The sequence below is a fragment of the Daphnia pulicaria genome, chromosome 9, assembly GCF_021234035.1.
Source record: "Daphnia pulicaria isolate SC F1-1A chromosome 9, SC_F0-13Bv2, whole genome shotgun sequence".
NCBI lineage: Eukaryota > Metazoa > Arthropoda > Branchiopoda > Diplostraca > Daphniidae > Daphnia > Daphnia pulicaria.
In genome coordinates, this window is record NC_060921.1 from 343,856 (window position 1) to 356,270 (window position 12,415).

The 12,415-nt window shown below is 39.5% G+C and overlaps 1 protein-coding gene and 1 long non-coding RNA gene across 3 annotated transcripts in view; one reads left to right on the top strand and one right to left on the bottom strand.

Moving 5' to 3' along the window:
- LOC124312826 (exportin-1-like) overlaps nucleotides 1-12,415 on the bottom strand; it is a 639,300-nt gene that overhangs the window by 73,785 nt on the left and 553,100 nt on the right. The gene's annotated exons all lie outside the window — the stretch shown is intronic.
- LOC124313647 lies at nucleotides 4,771-5,689 on the top strand. Of its 2 annotated transcripts, none has more exons than XR_006910948.1 (5): nucleotides 4,771-5,058; nucleotides 5,138-5,219; nucleotides 5,285-5,382; nucleotides 5,438-5,509; nucleotides 5,567-5,689. It is a non-coding gene; the product is annotated as an uncharacterized LOC124313647 (long non-coding RNA). The 2 variants fall into 2 exon arrangements; XR_006910947.1 differs by having other exon boundaries at nucleotides 5,306-5,382.

Consider the following 12,415-nt stretch of genomic DNA (forward strand, 5'->3'; position numbering starts at 1 on the left):
ATGTACTTAGAATAATAACAATAAGCTTACAGGTAAATTGGTTGATTTTGGGCAGTAAAACAGGAAAATTCGAAAACAGAAGATGACATTTTTTTTTTTTTTATAGTCATGGGGCTCTGAAGAGGCCCTCTGGTAGCCAGAAACAGAAGATGACAAAACTCTTCACACATTTCGCCATTTTCAAAACAATACCAACACCATCTAGCGGCACACTGGACAATCGTCTGAATTGCAAAAACAACCGCTAGATGATGCCAGTGCTTCATGCAGAAGCGGCATGTAGACATTGGGACTAATAACCACAAGAACTAATCGAATGCGTCACTAGAACGCGACACTAGAACGCCCTTTTACCACTAGAACGTCCATATTTTAGCCACGACATTAGAACGGAAAAACCTCTAAATTCCGCTGCGACACTAGAACGTCCACATTTAAGTAACGACAATAGGACGGAAAACCTCTAAATTTCTCTGCGACAGTAGAACGGATTTTGCGACATTAGAACTTTCATATTTTAACAACGACTCTAGGACGGGAAATCATTTATAATTATTGCGACACTAGAACGGCTATAAAAGAATCTTCCGCAGGGTTTGATTCTTTACCGCTAGATGGATTTGGAATGCGTCACTAGAACGCCTGCCCGACACTAGAACGTCCATATTTAAGCGATGCAACTAGGACGGGAAAAACTATAACGACACTAGAACGGCTACAAAAGAATCTTCCGCAGGGGATGATTCTTTATCGCTTGATGGATTTCGAATGCGTCACTAGAACGCCCGCCCGACACTAGAACGTCCATATTTAAGCGACGAAACTAGAACGGGAAAAACTATTGCGACACTAGAACGGCTCTTATAAAATCTTCGGTGGGGTCTCATTCTTTACCGCTAGATGTAGGAGTTGTATAAAGTTTCCGTTTAGGTTGCGCGAATTTTAAAACATCGCATGGATAGACTGGTACAGCTTACAGACAAAAAAGACAGGATAACAACGGCAAAGTATAGTAAATCCTATATATTAATCCCTAAAAAAACTATTCTTTCTGAAAACCTACATATTATCCTTTAAGTATTATTAACGAGTTTTCAGTTTCATATCTGTCTTTGTAAAATAGATCGTATTAGGTTGAAACAAAATAATAGGATAACAAAAATTGTAATTAAAATGTGTGTATTACAAAATATAACAGTAATTGGGCGACGCATGAATTTCGTTATCGTAATAAAAAGAATGCTGCGGAACATCGAAAACCAAGTCATTAAGAGAAACGAAAATGAAGGTATTCAGAGGGGAAATTATGAACGAAAATCGGCCTTGGCAAAATAACGCAGTCTCCAATTCCTCCATTACAAAAACAAAATTTTCCGCAACTTCTGCAATCCTTAAGAAAACTGCGCTGCTCTCTGAGGTAGCTAAACGCCGCAAAAATACCGTGCCCACGGTACACAATCTGCCTGAAATTGTAATTTCAGAGTTTGACATTTTGAATTCTCTGAAATGTCGTATCTTTGACGTACACTAAATTGCTCCATCACGAATGAGTGACTCCCACAGGGGGATTAATAGATTTCTGTAAACATAATTTGTCAACATTTGAAAAGTATTGCCCCCCGCCATCAGTTTTCATGTGTTATCTGGCGAGAAATAAAACTCACCGGACAATTGCAAGCATCATTCCTTCAATACTGGTTACAGCCAAATGCTCTGCAGGTGTGTGTGTTACTGTGGTTTAAGATGTTTAAGTTGAAGTGTGGTGTTTAAATTGGTGACGGTCATGAGCCCGTCACGTGAGCTGCAAACAAAGACCAAGCCGCTAGGGCCGAGGATGAATTCCGTTTCGGCGCTCATGGCGTCGCCAATAATAATCCATTAGGCTTGTTGTACCGAGGCTTCTATTAGTCTCGGCATTGTAATAGCCCCTCTCGTTTGTTTGAATTCAACATAGTGACTGGCTGGTATGCGCAATATCGCCAAAATCCCGGTAAAAGACTAGATTGGAAATCCTTGCGAGTGGGTTAAACGAGTTCGCTTTTATTAATAAAAAGACGGGGGCAAGAAGAAACTTGTGAACGAAATTTTTATTAGGGCCAAAAAAAATTAAATTAAATAAAATTCCGGCGGAAAGAATTCGCCAAAACTGCGTTGCCTGGAGACGACGGAAAACATCCGGGCCCGAAAAATGTGTTTAGATATCTCGGATATACTTTTACAGAGTTACAAAAATTTTGTTTTTCGCTTGTGGGGGGGGGGGAAATAAAAAAAAGGTAAACAGGAAATCAACATTTAACTAGCGTCAATGATGGATTCGACAAGGCCCCTTTAGAACGTCAAGCCTATAGCCGGCGGAACCAAAAATGTTAGTCTGCGCCTATAATATCAAACGAATAGATAACCAAATAAAAATTTTAAAAAATTAATTTGAAAAACAAGAATTATCGACCAAAAATAATTGGCCATCGTGGCTGATCTACTCGGAGGTCGTTTTTCGTATATATTCTTCTGCGTGCCTGATCCAATAGAAACATTTAATTTGACAGAAAGAAAGAAAGAAAAATGTCTCTTCTTGTGATCGTACAAACAGACAAATAATCACCAGCCCAGCAGAAAAATCAAAGGCATTTTTAGTAGAAGAGATTATAAGGCGGCGGCGGCTGTCTGTGAATGTGTGGGAGAAAAAGAAATGGATACAAACAGCCTAAACACAAGAAGAAGAAGAAAAATAGCCAAGGCAACCAAACAATGTATTAAGCTTCCGATAGTTTCTTCTTCTTCTTCTCTAATATCTCATAGAGACACACACCGACCGCAGAAAATCTTCTTCTCTTTCACCCTTTTTATTTTCCACATTTTTTTGTATATCCCCAGTGTCTTTCTCGTGTTCATTTTTTGGGAGAAGATTCTTATTGGCAAATTGCAGAGCCGCTCTTACAAGATCACCTACGCTCTGCTGAACAAGTTGAGCAAACATGGCGGTGATGGGGTGGTAGGAAGCGGGACGGACGAGCTGATGGGCAGCTCGAGCTTCAAGCCTGGCGATTGGGTCGCTCTGGTCTACCACAAAAGCGACGAAATCGGTTTCATATGAGTCTTTTACGGCTGTCTGCGCGCAGGCGTCGTGCCCGTTATCATCTAAGTGCCGCTGACGAGACGGGACACCGGATCACAGCAGATCGGCTTCCTGCTGGGCTCGTGTGGCGTCCAGGTGGCGTCCCTCACGTCCGACATTTGCCTAAAGGGCCTGCCAAAGACGCGGCCTCCAGTGGCGAAGTCATCGCTTTCTGTGTGTGACTGCGTGTTTGCCTGCGTGATGTGGGGATACCTGGACCTTATGACACCCGAAGTTTAGAAATTTTTTCATCATTGAATTGATGAGGAATATAGTTGTCCCTTTTTAAACCAAAATTCCCTTATATTTTTCTTGTTATGACATATTCATTCTACCATCACATCACCCAGCACCTCTTTATAGCTATGAATAATTGTTTCCATTTTTTTTTAAACATCACACAGCCCCAACATCACAAAAATCTGACCGCGTTCAAGTTTGATTCTTCTTTTTGAGAAAATCTCAGCTGATGACTGCGTGTGGATTTTGTGTGTGGCTGCTGTCGTGTGCTGCTGTGACTTTACGTTGAATACATGACCAAAAAACATTTTAAAAAGTGTAACAGAATTACTACGTTTAACCTACATTTTCAAGATCAGCTGCTGAGCATTTTAAGGACAAGCAATTTTGACACGCCACGAATTTTTCAGAGTCGTATTTATTAGAAGTTGATTGACAGTACCCAAATCAAACCCCCTGGGGGGATAATGATCACCGTTGATCGACTTTGTAATACACTTTCATTACAATTTCTGTTATTTTGTTTCAACCTAATACGATCTATTTTACAAAGACAGATATGAAACTGAAAACTCGTTAATAATACTTAAAGGATAATATGTAGGTTTTCAGAAAGAATAGTTTTTTTAGGGATTAATATATAGGATTTACTATACTTTGCCGTTGTTATCCTGTCTTTTTTGTCTGTTAGCTGTATCAGTCTATCCATGCGATGTTTTAAAATTCGCGCAACCTAAACGGAAACTTTATACAACTCCTACATCTAGCGGTAAAGAATGAGACCCCACCGAAGATTTTATAAGAGCCGTTCTAGTGTCGCAATAGTTTTTCCCGTTCTAGTTTCGTCGCTTAAATATGGACGTTCTAGTGTCGGGCGGGCGTTCTAGTGACGCATTCGAAATCCATCAAGCGATAAAGAATCATCCCCTGCGGAAGATTCTTTTGTAGCCGTTCTAGTGTCGTTATAGTTTTTCCCGTCCTAGTTGCATCGCTTAAATATGGACGTTCTAGTGTCGGGCAGGCGTTCTAGTGACGCATTCCAAATCCATCTAGCGGTAAAGAATCAAACCCTGCGGAAGATTCTTTTATAGCCGTTCTAGTGTCGCAATAATTATAAATGATTTCCCGTCCTAGAGTCGTTGTTAAAATATGAAAGTTCTAATGTCGCAAAATCCGTTCTACTGTCGCAGAGAAATTTAGAGGTTTTCCGTCCTATTGTCGTTACTTAAATGTGGACGTTCTAGTGTCGCAGCGGAATTTAGAGGTTTTTCCGTTCTAATGTCGTGGCTAAAATATGGACGTTCTAGTGGTAAAAGGGCGTTCTAGTGTCGCGTTCTAGTGACGCATTCGATTAGTCCTTGTGGTTATTAGTCCCAATGTCGCTATCCCATGCAGAATTGCAGACGAAACGATTGTCCCAACTCCCAAGCTCCCAAGGAACTAGGAAGGAGCTGACAGAGTGACAGCTGAAATGTGAAATGTGGAAAATCGAAAGAATTCGAAAAGTGAAATCAATATTCAGCATGATGTTTGACCATGTTTGACACTGAAAAACTAACTTGACTTGGTAGTTGGTAGTATGTTAACTAAATGTTTTCATGCATATTTACCAGTTCATTTGTCATCATTTCTTCATTTGCCACGTAATGACGACCATTGTTGAAGGTGGCCAGGAATTCTAAGCTGTCATCAATCCTGCAGCTGTAGTGTGCCTATACTAAAAATGGAATTAAAAATTGTAATACCACAGTAATCTTACAAATTTCTTACCTTTTCTTTCAGATGCATGTTTTGTAAATTCTGAATCCAAGAACTTAGAGCCATCATTTAACTTGATTGACTTTCTTTCCCGATTTTAATAATGGTGAGCTGCAGTTTGAACATGTCAACTAAAAAACAGTTTCTACACCTACATGTGTTTGTCTTGAGGTTTATTTTTTATTTTTCTAGATGATCAATTGCAAGTACTTACCTGAGCAGCTGAGCTCTCTTCCTTTCTGTGGTTCCTTTCAATTGATTCATTTGAGGTATTGCTTCACTGCAATCTTGTTTTAAAATTGACATCTAAATTTATCTTTTCAGTTAAATCCCTTGCTGCTGTTCCAGACCTTATCCACTAGTGGGATATGCAGAGAGATGTTGAACTAATTCCAGGTATCTTCTCATTATCTTCTTTTCACTGCATGCTTAGTTCATTTAATTCAATTTTAGGTTAACCCTTTGCCATTGTTCTACAATTTGAAGAAGTTGATGGTTAAAGAAGAGCTTGCTTTCAATCAACAACAATAAATTGTGTAGATGTAGATATATAGGAATATATGTAGAAAAAGAAAACGTACAAGTATTATTTGTATTACTTCGTTTGCACTCGCGAGAAGGTCCAAATTTAGGAATTATTGTCAGCTACCTGCATTATCAATGTACTCAAAGGGCTGTTTTTAATTTTTTTTTCCATAAAAAAAAATCAAAACAGCATTTGACCTATAAAGGTTAAGGATATGACATCTACAAATAGCCATTTCAATAATAAGGTTTTGTTCAAATTAAAATGCCTAGTCTGTGTGTGCTTAAACAGCACCACACATATGAATTTAGAATTCATCCAAAATCAACACATACAGTAACACTTGGAAAAAATGCATCCGCAACTAGACTAAATGTTAACCAGAGTTAGTATTAAGCAATACTTCGAGGATTCCACGCCCTTTAAACATGTATGAAATTCAATGGCACATCACCCAACTTTGTCAAGTAATTCCTAAACAAACAACAGAAAAATGGTTTTACCATTGTAGTGAGGCCCATAAATATTTCAAGGCTAAAAAAACATCGTAAATGTAAAAACACATCGTAAATGTGAGCTTCGTAATCCGCTGGCTTCGACAGCGGCCTCCACTGCGAGTCCTTTGCGCATCATTTACATTTGTAGATGTCGTCCGGATACGCGTCTTGTCTGACTCTGTTAAAAACACTGGAATATTAAGGACTGCAGTTGAATTCTCCTCTACCTATAATGAGAATATTATGTCATTAAACTTAATTTCTTTTCTTGGTTAACCAAAGTAAGACATGCCAGGGAGTATTTGACTCGATCGTGTACATATAGCACATATTTTTGGTCAGTTATAAAAATTTATTAAGACTTACGCTGTCTCATCGTCTGAACCCCAGTAAATATGTTTTAACAAGACCGTTGGGAACCCAGGTTCATTCCAGGTGATTTCGATTGATGGAGACGTGTAATTCGATTCGTATCTCACCAATGATATCAAAAACCTTTTTTTAAACAGAAAAGTCAAAACTTAAAAGTAATTCAGATATTAATTCAAGAATTAAAACATACCACTCTTCTTGGTGCGAGCGGAAGTCATAGCGGCTGGTAGCACAACTTAAGGTCCTATTCCTGACGGGATCGTAATCACGACAAGCCATCATCTGTATGGTATATTCGGCGTAGGCATATAGTGCCGTACACCGATTGCAGTGGATTAAGAGGCAGTTTCCATTTGATAAGGCATTCGAAGCTAGACTTGAAACAGGCTCTCAAATCTCTTAGATGTCGGGTTCCATGCAAAAAGGGATGAAAAATAAAATCCATCAAATCGTCTCACCGAAGCTGACGAATACAGCAGAAAATAGATTTACCTGCTAGTCTTGTTCTTTCGAATAAGACCGGGCTACGTCTGCCAATTCGTTCGCTAGTTTGCCGGGGATGTACTGTGTACGTCTGTTTATAGATGGCGTAAGATTTCGTAAGGCTGGAGAGAAATAATAATGCCGTTTCGTCTCAACGGGTTAATGATTATACTCTGTCATTTCTTTTCTTTTTTACCAATGTTGCTACGTTCCTATAAAGGTAAATTTCTGCATAGTTTTATTGGCTGGAACTTAACTCAGTTTCTCCATTATCCGGTTACTAGTTATCTTGTGCCAGTTGTAAGTCCCAATTCTATTTAACGTAAGGATTTTCATGGACAGATTTGGCGCATGGTGATTCACTCTATGTCAGTGACGCATCGCCGCTCCATAAACTAAAGAAAAGAAAAGATTATATTTGTAAGTTAAAGGTAAGATGATCTCATCAAATCTCGTCGATTGGCACAGGAAAGAGCAGTTCGTGTGTGTTTAATTGTTCGAATGTTATTTAAAGGGAACAAATTGTTAAAAAAAAAAAACCATTGGCGACGCCGGATGAAGTGCGCCCGGACCAAAACTGAAATTATAAACAAGTTCAACATGGCCAAGGGGAAAAAGTTTTGCGGAAGACTATGGAAACGATTTCTTACCAAATAATGACCGGGAGGACGTGCAATCGCTTGGATTTTGCATTGGATTTTTCCCAATGATGGGGTGCAATGTATCCGGGCTGCAATTCCACCATCACGATTTCAGTTCAGCCACTCGGCAGCCCTCCAATTCCGAAAACTGTTTTGGGCCATTTCGAACTTCCATATTGGGGCAAACTGTCGAAACAAGAAGTCAATCAACAAAATAAAATCTTAATTGAATACATGTCTCTGCAGCAGACTGAATGGATAAAAACATGCCAAAAAGATAAAAAAAATATACCTAAACTATATCTTCCATCTTACGAAGAGGCTGGTGGGCGTCGATGGACGAACTGGGAAGATCCAGCATAGCAGGGACGAGTAAAGAGGTGGTCACGTTAAAAAGAACCAAGAAAATCACAAAAGTGGCAAAAACATGTTGAAAAACAAATCTTAACACTGCAGGCATTCTAGAATTAGATATTCCAAGTTGTGTAGGCTCCCACTTTTGTTTAACGTTTAGAAAATACTTGGCAGCAGTAATGAATGAGGTTCCTGCCACTACTGATGGTTTATCCTTATAGCTTAGGTTGATACAATGAGTCGTTAGGAACGATCACTAATTGATTGGCAAAAATGATGCCGAATATCGGATGATTGCTTCACACTCTCTTATTTCAACTGGGACTGTTGCATGAAGTCCATGATGTAGACTTTGCCGAAAAACATGGGAAAACTTGCACAAATGTCTTTTGCAAGAGACTTGAATTTTGGAATTAAGAAGTAGTCAGTTGCATAGACATCATATTAGTTAATTAATGTGCTTCCCTTTCTAGGAAATACAATAATAAAACAATTAAGCAAACATACCATAGCTCTTCCATTTGCTAGCAACTAGAACCAGAGATATTCCATCTCAAGTATACACTCTGCTTCATCCCCTCATCTGTGTCATATGTTACTTATTCTTGCATGGTAATTCCTGGAATACAAAAAAAAAATGTTTAGAATACACCCAAATCCTTGGTCACTTCACAAGACTTAAATAAAAATGCTAAATTGAAAAAAATTCAAGAACAAGAAGAAAAATCTCTTCTTCGATCAACAGCCAGTTTGAATCACCTGTTAACTGTTGTGCTAGCCCTGTAATTCCTGTGTTAACACTTAACACTTAGCAATCAGCTGTAAAGTCTGTTAAGTATTAACAAAGAAGCCATCTTACGGCTGTCGGGAAGATTTCCAACAGTTAAACATGATTTCTTTTGGGGCTTTTTAAAAATTGACGATAAATTACTGACATATTTAATTAATAGTTATGGACTTCTAGATATTAGTATAATAAATAACATGGATAAACAAAACAAAAAACTAATTTACTCCTGCTGGTCCCCCTGGATTTCTTTATCTCCCCCAGCTTACCTTGAAATCAACCAACGATTTCTTTATCACCCACACGTTAAACCAGGTAAAACCTTGAATCGTTTGTTTAGTTTCACAGGTAAAAACCTTGAGATTGACCTTCTTTCTAATTTGTGGCCTTCATTGTCCATTTAAAAGGCTGGCCATCCAACATTTCTTCGTCAGTCTACTTTCCGTAGCTGATTGAGAGAGTACCGCACATTCTCTTGGCCAACTATGGGTTGTCGGTTGGGCCTTGTTCTTTTATATTCTTGTCCTGTAGTTGATCAAATGGAATCTTCAATTTACGATGCCATTGGATTAACTACAGTCAGGATATAAATGAATTTTTCTACTGAACATAGCACATTATTTAAAAGTTGTTAAATATTTCTAAAATTTCTTCAAAGTTTAAAAAAATTGTACAAACTCAATCTTCCTTTGATTGATATACCGGCAGAAAACAAAAATCCTAAAAAATTTATGAGTGAGACCACCCACCCAAACGTCAGTTTAACCGACGATATCTAAGTCAAGATTACAGGAATCTTGTATCTCGCTAACGGCGAATAACTCCAGTACGGAAGCAGGATAGTAGTGGTAGATACCACTAGGGTTTTCATTTCAAATTGGGGTACACAAAGAAAAAGGGAAAATATAGATCTAACTGGATTTGTACACGGGACTCTCAAGCGTGGCAGATGATTGCTGTACCGCAGAACTTCAAAAGTTGCTGAAAACATTACGATATTATCAGACAACTTTCAGCACATCCCAGAAAAAATATATGATCAACTTCCGCAAATAGTTCATACCGAATGTGCGACCATGGTTTAATGGTTATGGCACCTAGTGTTGATACGAAAGGTTCCGGATGCGATTCCTACCCCCCAATGTTTCCCCATGTCGGTCTGTATAATACAACCCCTGCATGGACCAACTACTAGCAGTAGAAATCCAAATCTTACTCACTTATAAAAGATAAAAAAAACCTGAGATAAACAGTTCAGAATAAGCCAGATCGATTACCTACCGTAAGCCGTGGGACAATCTTGTACGCCGTTGTACCAGAGCGTTGACTACTGCTGTAATAGACCGGTATGAAATATGGCGAACCCATGAATGGAAAACCTTTTGTTTTCTTATTGGCACGACAGTCGTGAATTTCAGCAATCTTTCATCAGTTTCCGCCGAGAAAGTCCATGGAACAGTGGGTGGGATTATCCTGGAAGTGTAATGGAAGTTTATTTTGATGCAAACAATTATCAAACAAGCTTGTAAAGAAAGAAAAAAATAGCAATACCTCAAATCAATCAATCTTGGATTGTTCTAAATCAGAACTCAATTGGGGGAGGGAGGGGGGATCACCGCCATCGCCTGGCAGCATTCTCTCGTTGTCCACAAAATAGATAGCAGCAAAGAATTGGATCTGACGAAGGTTTCAACATTTTGCAGATTCAAACATGGCTGCAGTTGGAACTAACCTGGAAGTAGAATAAACGGTTTATTATACTAATAATATTCAAACAAGCTTGTAGACAAGAAATACCTCAAATCAATCAATCTTAGATCGTTCTAAGTCAGAACTCAATTGGGGGAGGGGGGGGGGATCACCGCCATCGCCTGGCAGCATTTTCTCATTGTCCACAAAATAGATAGCAGCAAAGAATTGGATCCGACGAGGGCTTCAACAAATTGCAGGTATACCTAACGGCAGCGGAGGATCTGACGAAAAGTAATCGGAAATAACGATCAATAAATAATAACGAACCCTCTGGGGCGAACTGTTCCCAATACTCCATCATTGCTTGTTCCAGGAGTAGCCAAGCTTTGTAAATAGAGCTCGTCGATCCCTCGGGTGAGATCCACACTTTCGATCGCATCCGGGCAATTTTCCACGCGTCCTCCTTCTTGTACCCCATTTCCAGATGGTTCAACAGGCTTGATCGGGAGTATTGCTTTACATCCAGTAAATATAGGCCGGCATGTTCCTGCGACGATCGAGAATCCATCAGTTTTCCCTGGCGCAACGTAATATCTAGAAAGTAAGATTAGTTTCAATACAAATACGATTCAAACGCATCTTACTTACTTGAGTATATTGATGATTGCGTGGTTGTTCGGGTCTTCTTTGGCTGGTTTGGAGTAAATGGGTCGAAGGTCATGCGCTGCTTGCCGTTTAATAAAGGGATCAAAGTTCGACTGGAAGTCGATTGTGAGTCGGTCGACTCGGTACGGGTTAAGGAAAGCGCAGTTGAGCCTCCGAATCCACAATCGTGGGCAATGTGGACATGGTAGAATCCTCTGACGGAGTGAGCTGCCAAAGCGATCCATCCACAGGCAGACTTTTTGGAAGTTGGTCCGGATACATTTTCGCGAATAGCAGATACGACTTCTTGAGCGCCTCGTTCATTTCTGGCGACAATGACGTTTCGGATGATACGTTTTCTGAGATGCACGAGATTAATTCGTTCAAGTTCAGGCTCGAACCCGCATCCGGGGAGTCGCATCCCAGGGGCGCAGCACTCATTTCTAAGTCCATTTCCAAGTACTGCAGGCACGACAGCTGAAGACGGTCCCGCTGCAACGTTAACTTCAGGATTTTCAACCATTGGAGCAGGCTTTTTCTTGACTGCCCAAAAAAACGGATAGCGTTGTGGAGTAACTTGCGAAGAGACATTTTCCATTCAACTGAAACAAAAAAATTGTATTTAATGTAATGATAACCTTGCTGAAACATATATTCATTCAAGTCACGTTGCTTGTCATCACTAATATCAAAAGGATCTTCAGGTTCAACAACATCATTGGCAAAACCATCTATAACATCGTGAGGCACATAGACATTAAGATTTTGGTTAAAAGCATCAACAAAAACTTCAAAGCTGGCTGGAACAGGGGTAGATGGCCGGATCACATCTTCGTCTACATCAAGGCCTTCGTCAACTTCCTCAGCATGAAAAGCGGGAAAGGCTGGTAAATCTATCAGCATCTCTGGATCTTGTGGGGGATCCCAATCTTCAACAGCTTCTCTCATCATTAAATCAGCTTCGCAAATTTTGCAGTCGAATACTGATGTCTTCTTAAACACAGATGTGTCACATGCGTCGCATTTGGTATCCCAATTCCAAGTATGTAAACTCCAGCCATCAATAGGGGCATGTCTTCCGACTTCTTCTTCTAACATTGTTCTGTTCATACGGCCATAACGTTGATCGTTTGGAAATTGATCCCATTCGTCTCCATCGCTATCAGTGTAGATTGTTTTTTTTTCATCACAATGCCCTTTCATTTTATGGGCAAATACGTGTCGTTTTTGATCTTTCCATTCTAGTTTTTTGGTTGGCAGGCACGTAGAACAAATAACGTAAAAATCAAAATACCAATGATCTCT